This window comes from Eulemur rufifrons, chromosome 7, assembly GCF_041146395.1.
Source record: "Eulemur rufifrons isolate Redbay chromosome 7, OSU_ERuf_1, whole genome shotgun sequence".
Taxonomy (NCBI): domain Eukaryota; kingdom Metazoa; phylum Chordata; class Mammalia; order Primates; family Lemuridae; genus Eulemur; species Eulemur rufifrons.
In genome coordinates this window covers 153,442,900-153,460,324 of record NC_090989.1, presented here as the reverse complement: position 1 = coordinate 153,460,324, position 17,425 = coordinate 153,442,900, and the positions used below count along the sequence as shown (strand labels likewise).

The 17,425-nt window shown below is 43.0% G+C and overlaps 1 pseudogene; it reads left to right on the top strand.

Moving 5' to 3' along the window:
* Positions 1-15,136: 15,136 nt before the first annotated feature.
* On the top strand, positions 15,137-17,235 carry LOC138385833 (small ribosomal subunit protein eS8 pseudogene; annotated as a pseudogene).
* The last annotated feature ends 190 nt before the right edge of the window (positions 17,236-17,425 follow it).

The following is a 17,425-nucleotide window of genomic DNA, read 5'->3' as shown; positions in this document are numbered from 1 at the left end:
TTAAAGGATAACACACTGCCTGGAGTCTGATGTGTGGGCCTGGCCTAGCCCCTCCCTGAGTATGAGGGTGGCAGCTATGCCTGGCAGGCATCAGGGGGAGGTGGCATCTGCACCCTGGGGGAGTCTCATGGTTCCCATGTAATGCCCCAGACTGTAGGGCTGGCTGGGCCCTCCTTGGTTCCTGGGCAGAGCCTGCTGGGGTCAAAGCTTCTGTGAAGGAAGTGAGAACCACATTCGGGACAGGGTTAAGGGAGGCCTGTGCCCCAAGGCGGGGGCGGGGGGGGGTCTACAGTCTCTTCAAGGGGACCTGCCTTATCTGCGGTTTGGGTATTCTCACTTCTCCGTCCATGTTCCATTTGTGTTGAAAGGAACCAGGAAAGGACGGCATCATTACAGGCAACTCTGGGTAGAGTAGATCTTCAGGACCCTTTTCCCTGGTCCTGTTTCTGGACTTCTAGAGTTTCTCTGTTGCCTTCCAAGTCGAGGCATCGTAGTCCTAAACTGACTGTGCCTGCATGAAGGCCACCTTGTGTGGCTTCTCCTGATTGGCAGCTGGAGGTGAGTCTGAAGCTGCCTTAGCCAGGTCTCCTGTTGCTGGCTGAGTCTGTAGGGCAGGGTGTTGATGCCCCTCTTGACTGAGACCACCCTTGGCCTCAGCAGGAGGCAAGCCCCCCACCCACCCATGGAAGAGGCAAGAGCAGGGCCCTTCAGCCCTGAGGTCTTCAGAAGGCTCCCTCCCTTGGTGCTGTGCTCACTGCCATTACCCCATGACCCCCAGCCTCCCTTGCCCTCTGGCACTGAGGCCCCGTCTACCTCTTGGAGGTCTTCGATGAGGATTTGAAGAGATGGAGACTGATGCAATTCTAGAAGGAGTCCTCTTCCCTGCTTCTTTTTAGCTCTATATAAAGCCATCTACAAAGTCCTTGTCCCTAACACAGTAGGAGCCATGTTGATCTTGTCCACGCCAGGGGTGGTTGCAGCTGCTATTCTCTGTGGGGCTCTAATGTCCCTCCTTCCCTATTTCTGCACAATGTGGGGATCACAGAGACAGATGAGCAGTCAGGCGCCATCATTTGGGAGCAAGCCCTTCAAATGGGTGCTCCAGCCAGACTTTCACAGCCACTCAGAATGGTTCTGACTGTCCCCAACTGCTGCTCTGGCCAAACCATGGAATTGATCCCCTTGGTGACAATCTCAGGGAGCAGGGCCGATGGGAACTCAGGGGTGGGCTTCAAGCAGGCACAGAGGGAGGCAGCCTTGGTCCACACCAGAGGGACCTCGGCAGAGCCATGCCTCTGTTCCTGGCCCAGGCCTCTGCAGGTTTTAGGAGGACCATGACTGGGCAGGGAAGGCTCCTGGGAGAGGAAGGCCGTGTGCCTGCACGCCTGGGCACGCACACATGGGATGGGTGAGTATTGAACATGCTTTGAGTCATCCACTTTCATGGCTCAGCACTCACAACATTGTTGTCATACAAGATACGAAGAAGAAACACCTAGCATGATGAGAGAGGAAACTCTTAAGTCCTCACTCAGAGCCATGGCTGAGAATGGAGATTCCAGCACCAACAGAACTTTGTGGTTGCTCACTTGGGTCTCGGCCACAATTTCGGTGTAGAATGTTCATAATTCAGTTTGGTCAATCTTTTCCTAATTTTTTCATATCAAGACTGCAAAAGTGTGCCCTCAAACCTGTTAGCATACAAAGGCCTTTGTTTCTCATTGTCACCTGTGGCTTTTTTTTTTTTTTTGAGACAGAGTCTCACTCTGTTGCCCAGGCTAGAGTGAGTGCCGTGGCGTCAGCCTAGCTCACAGCAACCTCAAACTCCTGGGCTCAAGCGATCCTACTGCCTCAGCCTCCCGAGTAGCTGGGACTACAGGCATGCGCCACCATGCCCGGCTAATTTTTTCTATATATATTTTTAGCTGTCCATATAATTTCTTTCTATTTTTTTTTAGTAGAGGTGGGGTCTCGCTCTTGCTCAGGCTGGTCTCGAACTCCTGAGCTCAAACGATCCGCCCACCTCGGCCTCCCAGAGTGCTAGGATTACAGGCGTGAGCCACCGCGCCCGGCCCACCTGTGGCTTCTTAAGGAGTTTATTCAGTGACTGACTTTATTATAAAGCACTTTCTCCAATTTAAATATTGGAATAATTGTCCAAATGGTCAGAAGACCCAGGAGTTCTGTATTTTTATTAATTTTTTGATACCGAAGAATCATGTGCTAATCAGTTTAACAGCTTAGTTTGTGCTGATGAACATTGGAATCATCTTGGAAGCCACTCGAAACATCGGGAATGGCAGACGGACTCTGGGTTCTACTGGCCAGTGCCAACAGGGGGCTCCTGGCTGTGCTGGGGCCATGGGGTGGGCCTGGCTGTCCAGGCTTCTCCGCTGGGCACTGATGACTGCTGGTGCTCGTGCTCGACCCACCAGGTTCCCTTAGGACAACTCATTAAAGAACAAATAACAGACCCCAAACTGCCTGGCTTCGCTGGCTGGTGATGTTTTATGGATCTGTTTTTAAAAGTGTTCTGTCCTAATTAAGGATGATGGTTTATCCAATTCCAAAGATTTACCAAAAATCTAAGAAAAGGATATCACCATGATATTTGAAAGGAATTTATCCCTTGATTGTGATGTTGGGGTAGTATTCATGAGCTTGGATTATCTGGCTGATACATGCACTTGTAGGGAGACAACGATCTGTGGGCTGGCCAAGTGGCTATTACAAGAACCTCTGCAGGTCTAGGAGTGTGAAGCTCAGGTTGCAGCCGCCGTGGGAGTCCTGGGCCCCTGGGCCACAGGTGAGCTGGTGAGGTTGGAGGAGTGGTGTGCTGCCATCTTCTGGCCATGTTGTAGAACTTATCAGAAGCAGCTACTGGTGTTACTGTGTCTGGAGCTTTTTATAAAATTACCACGGGATTCAGTAGTGCTGGGGCTTCCTGCCTTGTCTCTAACGCGAGTTCTGGCGCTATGTCTAAGGACACAGTTGAGATGGTACAACTAATCAGGAAAACAGAAACCACTCTAGGTGTTTCCAACAGAGGGAATTTAAATATAAGGCATTGACTACAACAGTGATTGAAGGGCAAAAAGGGGCGCAAAGTTATTCACAGATTAGTGGCAACAGAAGCCTTTATCACCTCTAAGGTGGCAAAGGGGGCAGCAGTGTTGCCCACGGCCCTCTGGAGCCAGCGTGAGTGAGAAGCTGGGAGCTGTGTGCTGGTTGGTGCCACAGAGCCTGGGAGCCTGGCACCTGGCGCCACCACCCAGGCCAGGGCACCCTGCTGCCCCATTGAATGGTGCCACCAGGAAGAGAGGGTTCAAGCCTCTCTTACTCTGAGACCTCCCCCACCCCAGACTCCCCAAGATCTCAGGCCCCAAGAAGCCCAGGGAGTGGAGAGACAGGAATCCTGCCCTGGGAGGCAGGAGACCTGGGATCTAGGTCCTCCTCCCTGACTGGGCCTCTGGGAAGAAGGGCGGAGATGTTCTGGCGTGTGGCAGGAGCCACCCTGTGTCATGGGGTTGGATGATCCCAGGCTGGCACCAGGCAGGATTTAATGAGGAAATGTTTGTCAAGGCAGGAAACTGACAGCATGTACTAGAAAACATGTAGCTGGCAGGGAGTTTAACGAGGGGACTACTTGGAGAGCTGTGGGCATAAGGGAAGCCAGCCAGTTGTTCTCAGCTCTCGGCTCCAAGGGGCAGGGACAGAGCAGTCATCAGGACCAGTGGGGCTGTAGCTGAAGGAGGAAGCCTTCACGGGAGGATGCTGATGGGATAATTACCCCAGCCTCTTGCCCCTCCCACTGCCCAGACTCCTGTCCAGCTGGCCGACTCCCGACCTGGTTGGTCAAGCCACCTGAAAGCCAGAGGGCAGGGGAGCCTGTCTGGCGCAGATGGTGGGACAGCTTTTGGAGTGCTGAGCGATGGGCAAGCGGGCAGAAAGGGCCTGGTGCTGCCTCCAGCCCGAGCACCTACAGCCCTGGGTGGCACCCAGTAGGTGCTTTGTCATTCAAAGCCACAGGGTGACTGCCATCTCAGGACTTGGTTCCGGCCTCCCAGCTTCTAGGATTTCCCACCATAGCTCATGCCCTGGTGCTCCTTGGGAGGTGCTGCACAGTCAGCCTGAAGGATCTTGGAAACCCCAACTTTTTAGGGTTAATGGGGCCTCCTGCCTTTCTCTCCAGATTGGGTGGGATGCTGGGTGTGCAAATATCGACCCGAGGAAGACTCGAATTCAGCAGGGCAAGGCACAGATCCATCCAAAGGTGAGGGAGCACTCCCAAGCCCCCGTGCAGAGAGGGCCCTTCTCGCCTACGCCCAGCCAGGCTTGCTGACTGGAGTGGAGGCAGCAGAGCCCATTGTGTGTGTGTTAGCATATCTGTGCACAGTGTATGTGGGTGGGTGGCTGGCACTGGGGATAGGGGGTGGCTCTGCTCTCTGACAAATGAATGATGCCCTGGTGGAAAGCCCCGTGGACTTGGAGCTTGAAAAGTGGGCTTTGGCCGGGCGCGGTGGCTCACGCCTGTAATCCTAGCACTCTGGGAGGCCGAGGTGGGCAGATTGTTTGAGCTCAGGAGTTCGAGACCAGCCTGAGCAAGAGTGAGACCCCATCTCTACTAAAAATAGAAAGAAATTATATGGACAGCTAAATATATATATATAGAAAAAATTAGCCGGGCATGGTGGTGCATGCCTGTAGTCCCAGCTACTGGGGAGGCTGAGACAGGAGGATCCCTTGAGCTCAGGAGTTTGAGGTTGCTGTGAGCTAGGCTTACGCCACGGCACTCACTCTAGCCTGGGCAACAAAGTGAGACTCTGTCTCAAAAAAAAAAAAAAAAAAAAAGTGGGCTTTTAGGCCTGGCCTTGGCACTGAACACCTTGGGACAGTCGTCTGTTTTCTGAGCCTCAGGTTCCTCTTATATAAGATGCGGGTCCCTAACCACCTTTCCAGAGGTGAAAGCTGTCAGTGGAGGGGGAAGGGCCCTGTGACCCTCAGGGCTTCTCCATGGGGTTGTTGCAATACACTTCTGAACAGGCTCACAGTAGGCTGACTCAACACCACATTAGAGACCCCACCCCTACCCAATCAGACCCAGTTTGGGTGGCATGATAACTGCAACTCGGTGTGGCATGTGGTCACCTTGCCTGTCCTCTGTTGCTGCAGCCTGCTGTCACCCCCCACAGCCTGCCAGCCAGGTCTCACCAGAAGCGACATCAGCCAGGGAACAACAGGGATAACTTCCATGGAACCCCCCCTTCCTCATTTCTGTTTCAACACATTTTGAAAAATTTCTCTTGATTTTTCTTATATTTCAGATCTTTCTCCTTTATCATCTTATTTTCTACTTTTCTCATTTTTTCATTTCCTTCTTTCATTATCCATTGCTGTTTTCTTTTTTCTTTTTTAAATTTTTTTTTTTTTTTGAGACAGAGGCTTACTCTGTTGCCCTCAGTAGAGTGCCGTGGTGTCAGCCTAGCTCACAGCAACCTCAAACTCCTGGGTTCAAGTGATCCTCCTGCCTCAGTCTCCTGGGTAGCTGGGACTACAGGCGCACACCACGACACCTGGCTAATTTTTCTATTTTTAGTAGAGATGGGGTCTCACTCTTGCTCAGGCTGGTCTCAAGCAATCCTCCCACCTCAGCCTCCCAGAGTGCTAGGATTACAGGCACGTCCTTTTCTTAACCCATTCCTTTTTTTTTTTTCACTAAGTTCATTGCATTTTTATTCCCTTTACTTCCTTTTTTTCTTTTTAAAGGAATTTTACTCTCAAAACTTTACCAATTGTTTCACTTTTGTTTCTCTGACCTCTGTTTATTCTAATTGTCCTAGTCTCTTTTGGAGATACTGCAGCAATTTGGTCAACGTTGCTAGAGCCAGACACCCTGGGTTGAGCCCAGCTCTGCCTCCTAGCAGGGGCTGACCTTGGGCAGGGCCCTCAGCCTCTCCTCTGTCAAACGCGTGTCTCTGAAGGGTGACACACATCAACGCCTGTGCAGTGCCTGGGCGGGGCCGGTCCACAGCACTGGAAGTGGAAGGACTTGCTGTTACTGTCTGCCTGATGTCACCTACTCACTGCTCAGTTTCAGTCCTGTCTTCCACCCTCCCTGCATTCCCCTCAGCCTGTTCCTTCTTATTTCCTCTTGGTCTCGTTTGGATTCATCTACTGTTCTCTTACACTTTACTTTCAGCTTGCCCTATACCCTCATTTCCAGATTTTCTTACGCTTAGAAATTATGGAGTTTCATTTTAATGTCCACATTCTCACTTCCTGTCTCATATCTTTAACATAATTTAGGTCTATTTATTGACTTCTGCAGCACATAGATCTCTCTTTTCTTTTCTTTTTTTTTTTTTTTTTTTTGAGACAGAGTCTCACTTTGTTGCCCGGGCTAGAGTGAGTGCCGTGGCGTCAGCCTAGCTCACAGCAACCTCAAACTCCTGGGCTCAAGCAATCCTACTGCCTCAGCCTCCCAAGTAGCTGGGACTACAGGCACGCACCACCATGCCCGGCTAATTTTTTTCTATATATATATTTTAGTTGTCCATATAATTTCTTTTTATTTTTAGTAGAGACGGGGTCTCGCTCTTGCTCAGGCTGGTCTCGAACTCCTGACCTTGAGCGATCCACCCGCCTCGGCCTCCCAGAGTGCTAGGATTACAGGCGTGAGCCGCTGCGCCCGGGCCTCTCTTTTCTTTTAAATCTCTTTTCCTCTCCCTGTTTCCCACCCATTTATCCCTCCCTTTCAGTAAATCAGCTGATTTCCTTACCACTGCCTTTCTCCTCGGTTGTCTTTTGTGCTTCCCGGACTCTCCTGCTCTACAAACCCATTTCCTCTGGAATTTCTTTTCTGATGTTGTTCCATTATTTTTGTTTCCTTTCTCTCCTCTCATCTTATCTTGCTACATTTTCTATTGTGAAATTCCTTCTCCCCACCTCTGTGTCTTTGAATTAATTCTTCCTTCCTATTTATCGTTTACTCCTTCTGTGCTTTAATCTTAGCTGCCGCTGCTTCACCCTAGGTCGTGTTCCTCTTGTATTTCCATTTCACTCTACGCATTGCTGTCGATGCGACTTCCTTTGCCATCTCTCCACTCTCCATGCTCCCTGCATTATACCCCATGCCCCACCATTTTGCTCTTTTTCCAATATTTGACTTTGACTTTGCACTCTATGATTTTTCCATTGATAGTTTCCAGTTATCCCCTCCTTTATTCCACACAGTAATTTAATAAGAATTTGCTGAGCATCTCCTAGGAGACATACGCTGCAGGCTCAGAATCAAAGCTGTACCTCAAAGATCTGACTCAATTTTAGTGGAAAGTGCAGAAAAATAATTTCAGTATGGTGTGGATGATGCCACAGTAGACAAAGGCACAAGATTTTAAAGAAGATTATATGGAACATTGTGTGTGTCCTATTTTTCAATTTTTTCTACCCTTTTCGTTTTTATATATGAGCCTTCTAAAGGTTTTCTCTTTTTAATTTTTCCCTTTTCTTTGCTATTTTACCCTATTTAATATTTTCTTATCCTTAACAGAGAATGTTCAAAATGTGTAAAAGAAAATTTAGAGTACTATAAAATTTATATTAATGAACCTTCTATATGAATAAAGAGACATAATGTTTCTGTATAGAAAATTTAATCTCATAAGTTTTAGGAATTATATTTGTAATCACAAGTATTATATTTTGGGCTGGGAGCAGTGGCCATGCCTGTAATCCTAGCACTTTGGGAGGCGGAGCCAGGAGGACTGCTTGAGGCCAGGAGTTCAAGACCAACCTGGGCAACATAGTGAAACCCCATCTCTACAAAAATTTTTAAAAAATTGGCCAGGTGTAGTGGTGGGTACCTGTAGTCCTCATGAAGCTGAGGAAGGAGGATTCCTTGAGCCCAGGAGTTCAAGGTTACAGTGAGCTATAATGGCAGCCTGGATGACAGAGCAAGACCCCGTCAATTAAAAAAAGAAAAAGAATTGAGAGGATTTATAAAAATAAGAATTGCTTATTGCAGAAAATATGTAAAAGGAATCATAGAGAACATTTTTCATTTTAAATATTCATAATTCTATCATATAAAGGTGAGCACATTTAACCTTTTGATATAATTATAATTTTCCACCTGCACAGCCTGTCTCCTGGGCATAAGTCAAGTGACCACCATTAGGTCAAACAACCAAAGCTAGGCATGGATCAAACTCAAAACATTCAATTTTATCTTATCATTCTGGTTGATCTCAATATTGAAATTATAAGAAATATTTACTGATATAACAACAAAAAGTTCACCTTAATCGGACAGAGATTTCCTATGAGATTCTGTATGTAATCAGACTGTGATTGGGCATTTCTAAGTGGCATAGTCATTTTTGATGTTCTTTTTGTATGTTTCATGGTCTCAGCTAGTTTCTGCAAGCTGAATCTCTTGCACAGCCTCAAGACAAAAGTCTGGGAGAGGCTCAAGAGCAAGCAGACACAGAACTCCTCCCCAGAAGGTAGAGCTATCCAGATTATCTTTTGCTTGGTGGCATGTTTTGTTATCTTTTATTTAAGAAATTACTTCCGTATTGTGCATTTATCCATGGCATCTCAAAAAGATATTAATCTATAAAGTGTCATTTCCTGTTACTCAACTTCCTGTTGATTAGCCTTTGGGTGCTAAGCAATAGTGACAGCAGAATCCACAAATTGCTGTGTGCTCTTACAAGGATAAGATACTCTTGGGCCCCAAAACAACTAATTGATGGAATCACTCCAGCTCTTCCTGCTGATCCAAGGATTCCATGTGTAGGCGACTCTCACTGCAAAGCAAGATTCTGCTCAAGGATATTTTGATGGACACATAGTCATTATCCAACATCCTGACACATTCAATTCCAATAGAGCTGTGTTTATTATTTTTTGTTTAAGTAGAGCTATGCTTTCTAAGACTGGTTGAAGGTAGAAGATTGCATTTTTACTTGTCAACAGAAGTAAAATTAAAATCTGAAGACAATAAATATCACTTGAAGTAAATTCTTTGAGGCATAAGATATCTAAATGTGCTATCTTTTTTTGTAATTCAGTATAATATTAAATGCATTGATAATGAAATCTTGGTTTTGTTATGTTACATAAGGAACCAAGGCTCTCTTCCATTATTGTAATCCCTGCAGTGGCATCAGAGAAGACCTGAAAACCTTAACTCTTTTGTTAAATTAACATGACAACCTGGCCGGGCGCAGTGGCTCACGCCTGTAATCCTAGCACTCTGGGAGGCCGAGGTGGGCGGATCGTTTGAGCTCAGGAGTTCGAGACCAGCCTGAGCAAGAGCGAGACCCCATCTCTACTAAAAATAGAAAGAAATTATATGGACAGCTAAAAATATATATAGAAAAAATTACCCGGGCATGGTGGTGCATGCCTGTAGTCCCAGCTACTCGGGAGGCTGAGACAGGAGGATCCCTTGAGCTCAGGAGTTTGAGGTTGCTGTGAGCTAGGCTGACGCCACGGCACTCACTCTAGCCTGGGCAACAGAGTGAGACTCTGTCTCAAAAAAAAAAAAAAAAAAAAAAATGAAACCCTCTTTAATTCCTGAAGGACTAAGGTTTCCTTGGGGTCTACTTCTTCCTTGCAGTGCTTACTGATCCATGGCACAGATGGAATATAATCCCATGAAATTAAATTCATAAAAATGTTCTACCTTTCGTATGATCTGCACTGACGTAGCCCTAGTCACTATGTGGATGGGTTGGATCCTTGTACTGTGTGCTGAAAGTTTGAGGAATGTAACACCACAATAGATTCAGCAGGCCTTTGTTACAATGCTGAAGTTGGTATAATGCATTCTTTAAAGCATAAGTTTTTCCAAATGGCCAACAGGTATATGAAAAGGTGTACAGTGTCACTAATCATCAGGGAAATGCAAATCAAAATCACAATGAGATATCACCTCACACCTGTTAGGACGGCTATTATCAAAAAGAGATGAGTATTGGGGAAGATGTGTAGAAAAGGGAACCCTTGTACACTGTTGGTAGGAATGTAAATTAGTACAGCCATTATCGAAAATAGTATGGAGGTTCCTCAAAAAATTAAAAATAGAACCACCGTATGATCCAGCCGTCTCACTTTTGGGTATACATCCAAAGGAAATCCGTATGCTGAAGAGATGTCTGTACTCCCATGTTCACTGCAGCAGCATTCACAATAGCCAAGATATGGAAATAACCTAAGTGTCCGTCAATGGACAAATAAAGAAAATGTGGTATATATATGTACATAATACCATATTATTCAGCCATAAAAAAGAATGAAATCATGCCATTTGTGACAACTTAGATGAACCTGAAGAACATTATGCTAAGTGAAATAAAACAGACACAGAAAGACAAATACTGTATGGTTTTACTTATATGTAGAATCTAAAAAAGTTGAACTCACAGAAGCAGAGAGTAGAATGGTGGTTGCCAGGTGCTGAGGGTAGGAAAATGGGGAGATGTTGGTCAGAGAGCACAAACTTACAGTAAGATGAGTAAGTTCTTGGGATCTAATATACAGCATGATGACTATAGTTAATAATACTGTATTGTTTACTTGAAATTTGCTAAGAGAGTAGACCTTGTGTCCTCACTTCTACCCTACACACACACACACACACACACACACACACTCGGTAAGTACATGTGGTGAAGGATGTGATAATTAACTTGATTGTGGCAATCATTACACAATGCATATGTATATCAAATCACCACATTGTATACTTTGAATATATACAAATATTATTTGTTAATTATACCTCAGTAAAACTGAAAGAAAGAATGACTATTTGAAACAGCAACAATAATATCTTAAGGGGGGTTATGATATAATGGAAGTACAAAATATAAAAACAGTAGCAAAAAAGGAAGAAGAGGTTATAAATTGTTTTTTAAAATAGTTTTATTTTATTTTATTTTATTTTATTTTTTTATTTTTTTTTTTATTTTTTTATTTATTTATTTTTTTTTTTGTTGAGACAGAGTCTCACTTTGTTGCCCAGGCTAGCGTGAGTGCCGTGGCGTCAGCTTAGCTCACAGCAACCTCAGACTCCTCGGCTTAAGCGATCCTACTGCCTCAGCCTCCCGAGTAGCTGGGACTACAGGCATGCACCACTATGCTAATTTTTTCTATATAGATTTTTAGTTGTCCATATAATGTCTTTCTATTTTTAGTAGAGACAGGGTCTCGCTCAGGCTGGTCTCGAACTCCTGACCTTGAGCAATCCACCCGCCTCGGCCTCCCAGAGTGCTAGGATTACAGGCATGAGCCACCACGCCCGGCCCAATAGTTTTATTTTAAATTTTTATTTATTCATTTTTTAGAGACAGGATTTCACTCTGTTGCCCAGGCTGTAGTACAGTGGCACAATCATAGCTCACTGCATGGGCTTGAACTTCTGGGCTCAAGTGATCCTCCTGCCTCAGGCTCCCAAGTAGACTATAGGCCCACACCACCACACCTGGCTAATTTTTAAGAAGTTTTTTTGTAGATGTGTTGCCCAGGCTGGTCTCAAACTCCTGGCCTCAAGGGATTCTATTGTCTCAGATTCCCAAAGTGCTAGGATTACAGGCATGAGCCACCGTGTCTGGCCTACCTCCCTTTAACCAAAATTATTTGGGAATCACACATTCTTGTGGGATCCTACTTATTCCTGTTTCCTTTGGCAAATGACATTCTTTGTATATGGTTCTACATATTTCTTCCTCTATATCACCTTCTACCTTGGTCTCCACTGCCCTCACATTACCTTTAGAATCTGTTACCTCTTATAATCAAGACTGTGGCTTAACTAGCTCTCCTAAGTCACTATAACCACTTTTAAATCAATTTTACAAATGGCAATGAAAAGTTTCTTTTAAAAGCATTAGATCTAAAAAAGGGTTTTTTTTTTTTTGCTCCTTTGCTAAAAAACAAAACAAAATCCAAAATACTCAAAATCTTACCATTGTAAATATCTTCACATTTGACACTTCCTGACCTTCCATCCTTGTCTTACTAAACACTCCTCATCACTGATTTCATTCACAGACTGACTTTGTTTTTGAAATAAACCAAACACATGACTGCCTCACACCTTTCCCAAGTGTTTATAATGCCTGATGTGATGTCTTCTCTACTCAACCTTGTTCTTCTCAACAGATCGTTCATTGGGCTTCCCTTCCTTTATTCTGCTGGTCACAGCTTCAAGTTTATTCCCACAGAGAGGGGATAGTGGGTACTGCCCTCTGGGGAAACCTCTCATTGGATGATATTCCCATGAGAGTATGATCTCCCCCTCTGATTATCTTTCTTCTAACCTCCCCAAAGCCAGGAGAGCAGTGTCTCAGGCTTGAATGTTAGCATTCTCCCTTAGAACTCCAAATCCTTAGCTGGTGATACAAGGACGGCTGGGTAGCTCTTTGGCATGTCCATCGCAGTGGCTATGGTGATATGCAAATTGAAACTTTCCTGTGGTTTAGCATTTGTTATATTTTCTATTTCCTAGTCCTCATGAGCACTTTTATTCCCATCTATATTCTAAGTCTCTTCTTCTAACTATCTCTAATTATTTAACCTCTATGTCTTTTTTATACATTCCTTTTTTGCTTAAATTTGACAGAATTTGTTTTTGGTTGCCTATAGGCAAGAACACTGACTGGTACAGATGCCTTCACTTTTAAACAAGGCCCAATCTAAATTCACAATCTCAATTTTCCCCTGTAATATGCTTCCCTTGAATTGTTTGGAATTGTATATTTGTGTGACCATTCATACTTTACTTTCTTAGCACCCTATACTCTCTGTGATGGCAAGGACAAAGGATAAGTTGTTCCACACTGTATCTGCATGGAGCCTGTCCATGGTCTCTGTCACAGTGCCTGATTCACTGGAGATAATTAAGTCAATACTTCTTAATGTCACTAAAATAATCAGTCTGGGCTTGCAAACACAATTATCTTTACTACAGTGAGGAAGATGATGCAAGGTTAATTCCATTAGTTTCCATATTACATATGCAAAGAATACATCACCAGATTGCTGAATTTACCACGTTTTGACACCACATGTGCTATGCTCACATTATCACATATTGCCTTGGAGATATACCTGCCAACAGAAAAAACAAGATCATCAGTAGGAAAAAAGGGCAAGTTGGTATATCCATTGTTGATACTAAATTAGAACTTGACTAAAACATAAATATTCTTCCCAAATTAATTGATCCTTTGATCACACTCTTAGATTTGATTTTGAATAACTGCATACGTTTCACAAAGTTACACTGATTATCATCTGCAGGAGTAGCAATTCCAAACTGCTCTGACATCACTGCCAGCAATTCTCAATATCTCGGATTTGAAAGATTATCTGACTTAATAATGACTAGAGAGAAAGGATTTTTATTTTAAAATAGAATTCTTCTCTGTTTTGACTTCACCTGCTCTATTCCAAGTGACTACCATAAAAGGTGGCATACCTCCCTTTCCACTGAGAGATGTGGACATGGTGGGACATCCTCTGGCAAAGATTCTCATTCTGTATTAATGAGGTGGCACTTTTATTCCTCTCCACTAGGAGCCCAGAAACTGTAGGGGGTAGAGCCCTATTGATAATCCCTGCCTTGCACTAACCTAAGCAAAGTTGGCACCTGTCCCCCTCCCCACCTGGGCTTGCGGGCACTGTGAAATGGAGCCCTGTTGACCATCTCCTCCCCTGCACTAAGGTGACCAGAAGTAGCATCCCCTTCTCTCCCCACCAACCACTGCAGAGATGAGTAGTAGCTGAAAATTTTCCCAAAGTGTTAAATTTACAAATTTAAAAAGCTGATCAAACCCAAACACATTAAACAGGTCAAAGGAACTCACACTACACACCTCATAATCAAATATCTGAAAGTTAAAGACAAAGAAAATAACTTGAAATCAGCCAGAGAAAAATGACACATTATCTATAGAGGTACAAGGATTAGAATGACAATGGATTTCTTATCAGACATCATGGAAGCCAGAAGGAAGTAGCATAACATTTTTCAAATGGTGAAAGAAAAGAAGTTAATATACCAATTAAAAGGCAGAGTAGAAAGACCCAAAAAAGCCAAAGCCATCTTGAGCAAAAAGAACAAGGGTAGATTTTAATATATATTACAAAGCTGTAGTAATCAAAACAGCATGATATTGGCATAAAAACAGATACACTGACCAGTGGAATAGAATAAAAAGCTCAGAAATAAACTCACATTTATAATCGCTTTTTGACAAAGGTGTAAAGAATACACAATGGGGAAAGGACAGTTTATTCAATAGTGTTCAGAAAATTGGGTATCCACTTTGAGAAGAATAAAAATAGACCCTTATATCTCACTCTTTATACAAGAATCGTTATTGGACGCATTGTAGACAACATCAGTAATCCTTGTTTTGTGAGTACAACACTCTGAGCCCCAAGAGAAGTTCCTCATGTCCAGCCTCAGGGCACAGTATTTCTCGATACTTCCACACATATGTATTTGATGAGGGCCAATCTTAGTGTTAGCAGTGGGGCATCCCAGCTCATACTTCACTTCTTGTGGTAGGGCTTTCTCTTGCCCCTGGTCTTGCAGTGTTTGTTCCAGTTGTCCCGAGAGATGCCCATTGCTTCACCAGAAGCTTTTTAGTTTGATGCAATCTCACTTGTCCATTTTTGCTTTTGTTGCCTGTGCATTTTTAGGGTCATGTCCAAGAAATCATTGCCTGTGGAATAGAATGTTCCTAACACAAAGAAATGATAAATGCCTGAGGTGATGGATACCCCAATTACCCTGATTTGATTAATACACATTGTATGCCTGCACCAAAACATCACATGTACCCTATAAATATATACAACCATTATGTGCCCATAATTAAAAATAAAAATGTTTTAAAAAACAGTGATATCTTTGTTAAAAAAAAAAAAAAGAAAGAAAGAAAGAAATCACTGCCTAGACCAATGTCATGGAGCCTTTCCCCTATGTATTCTTCTAGTGGTTTTACAGTGTCTGGTCTTACATTTGTCTTTGATCCATTTTGATTAAATGGATTAATGGCAACAAAAGCAAAAATAGACAAGTGAGATTGCATCAAACTAAAAAGCTTCTGGCGAAGCAATGGGCATCTCTCGGGACAACTGGAACAAACACTGCAAGACCAGGGGCAAGAGAAAGCCCTACCACAAGAAGTGAAGTATGAGCTGGGATGCCCCACTGCTAACACTAAGACTGGCCCTCATCAAATACATATGTGTGGAGATAACAAGAAATACTGTGCCCTGAGGCTGAACATGGGGAACTTCTCTTGGGGCTTAGAGTGTTGTATTCACAAAACAAGGATTACTGATGTTGTCTACAATGCGTCCAATAACGATCTGGTCTGCACCAAGACCCTGGTGAAGAACTGCATTGTGCTTAATGACAGCACACTGCATCAACAGTGGTACAAGTCCCACTGTGCACTGCCCCCAGGCTGCAAGAAGGGGGCCAAGCAGACTCCTGAGGAAGAAGAAATTTTAAATAAAAACAATCCAAAAATATTCAGAAGAAATATGATGAAAGGAAAAAGAATGCCAAAATCAGCAATCTTCTGAAGGAGCAGTTTCAATAGGGTAAGCTTCTTGTGTGCATTGCGTCAAAACCAGGCCAGTGTGGCTATGTGCTACAGGGCAAGGAGCTAGAGTTGTAACTGAGGAACTCATTCCTCCTGTCTAACTGAAACTGAGTTCTGGTGATCTACTGCACAGCATGGTGACTATAGTTAATAATAATGTATTACATACTTCAAAATAGCTAAAAGAGGATTTTAAGTGTTTTTGCTGCAAAGAAATGATGGATATGTTAATTAGCCTGATTTGACCATTTTGTAATATATCCATGTAAAAAACATCCATTGTAATCCATAAATATATACAATTTTTTTGCCAATTAAAAATTTAAAAAACTCAGAGATTAACATAGTGGAAAAAAACATGACCCAACTAGATGCTGTCTACAAGAAACTCACTACAAATATAATGCTATTGCACTCTCAAATCACTTGTGTGAAAAAAGAAAAAAAAAGTAAATGAATAAAGAAAAAAAGAAAAAACCTAAATATAATACTATAAGTAGGTTGGAAGTAAAAGAATGGAAAACAATATAGCATGCAGAAATTAATTAAAAGAAAGCAGGACTGACTAAATTAATATCAGGTAAAGTAGACCTCGGAGCAAAGAAGATTGCCAGGGATTCCATCAGTTATTGAGAGAAAATTGTTGAATTTCCTGACTGTAATTATAGATTAATATAATAAAACAGAAAGGAGGAATAGTTTTTACTTCAAATATTTTGCAGCTCTGTTATTTGATGCATACACATTTGGGATTAATATGTCATTTTTGTTAATTGGCCCTTTTATTTTTGTGTAATGATCATAACCAAGGTTTTATAAATTGTTCTTTATAAAACATTGCACCCAACAGAGAATAATACACATTCTTTTCAAGCACACATGGAAGATTCACCAAGGTAGACCATATCCTGTATCATAAAACAAACTTCAACAAATGTAAAAGAATAAAGAACATATGGAGTATGCTCTTTAACCATAATTGACTTAAACTAGAAATCAATAACAAAAAGATCACAACAAAATCTCCAAACATTTGGAAATTAAACATCTCTTTTTTTGAGACAGGGTCTTGCTCTGTTGTCTAGGCTAGAGTGCAGTGGTGCAATCATTAGCTCACTGCAGCCTTGCACTGCAACCTTGAACTCCTGATCTCTGGTGATCCTCCTGCCTCAGCCTCCTGAGTAGCTGGGACTACAAGTTCATACCACCACACCCAGATAATTTTTATTTTTTGGGGAGACAGAGTCTTGCTATTGCCCAGGCTGGTCTCAAACTCCTGGGCTGAAGTGATTCTCCCACCTAGGCCTCCCAAAGTACTAGGATTACAGACATGAGCCACTGCACCTGGCCTGGAAATTAAACACATTTTAAAATAATCCATGGTTCAAAGAGGAAAAGGAAATTAAAAAGTATATGGAACTGAATGAAAATGAAAATCAATCAAAATCTGTGGGTTTCAGCTAAAGCAGTGCTCAGTGAGGGAATTTAGAGCATCAAATGCATATATTTGAATAGAAGAGAGGTCTCAAATCAATAATCAAGCTTCTATTTTAAGAAACTAGAAAAAGAACAAAATAAATCAAAGCAAGCAGAAAGAAGATAAAACATAAGAGCTAACAGATAAAATTGAGACCAGCAAAATAGAGGTAAAAAAATGAAATCAAAAGCTGTTTCTTTGAAAAGATAATTAAAATTAATAAACTTCTAGTAAGACTGACAAACAAAAAAGAGAAGGCAGAAATTACCAATATCAAGAATGAAGGAGTTGAAATCAGTACTGATTCTGCAGACAT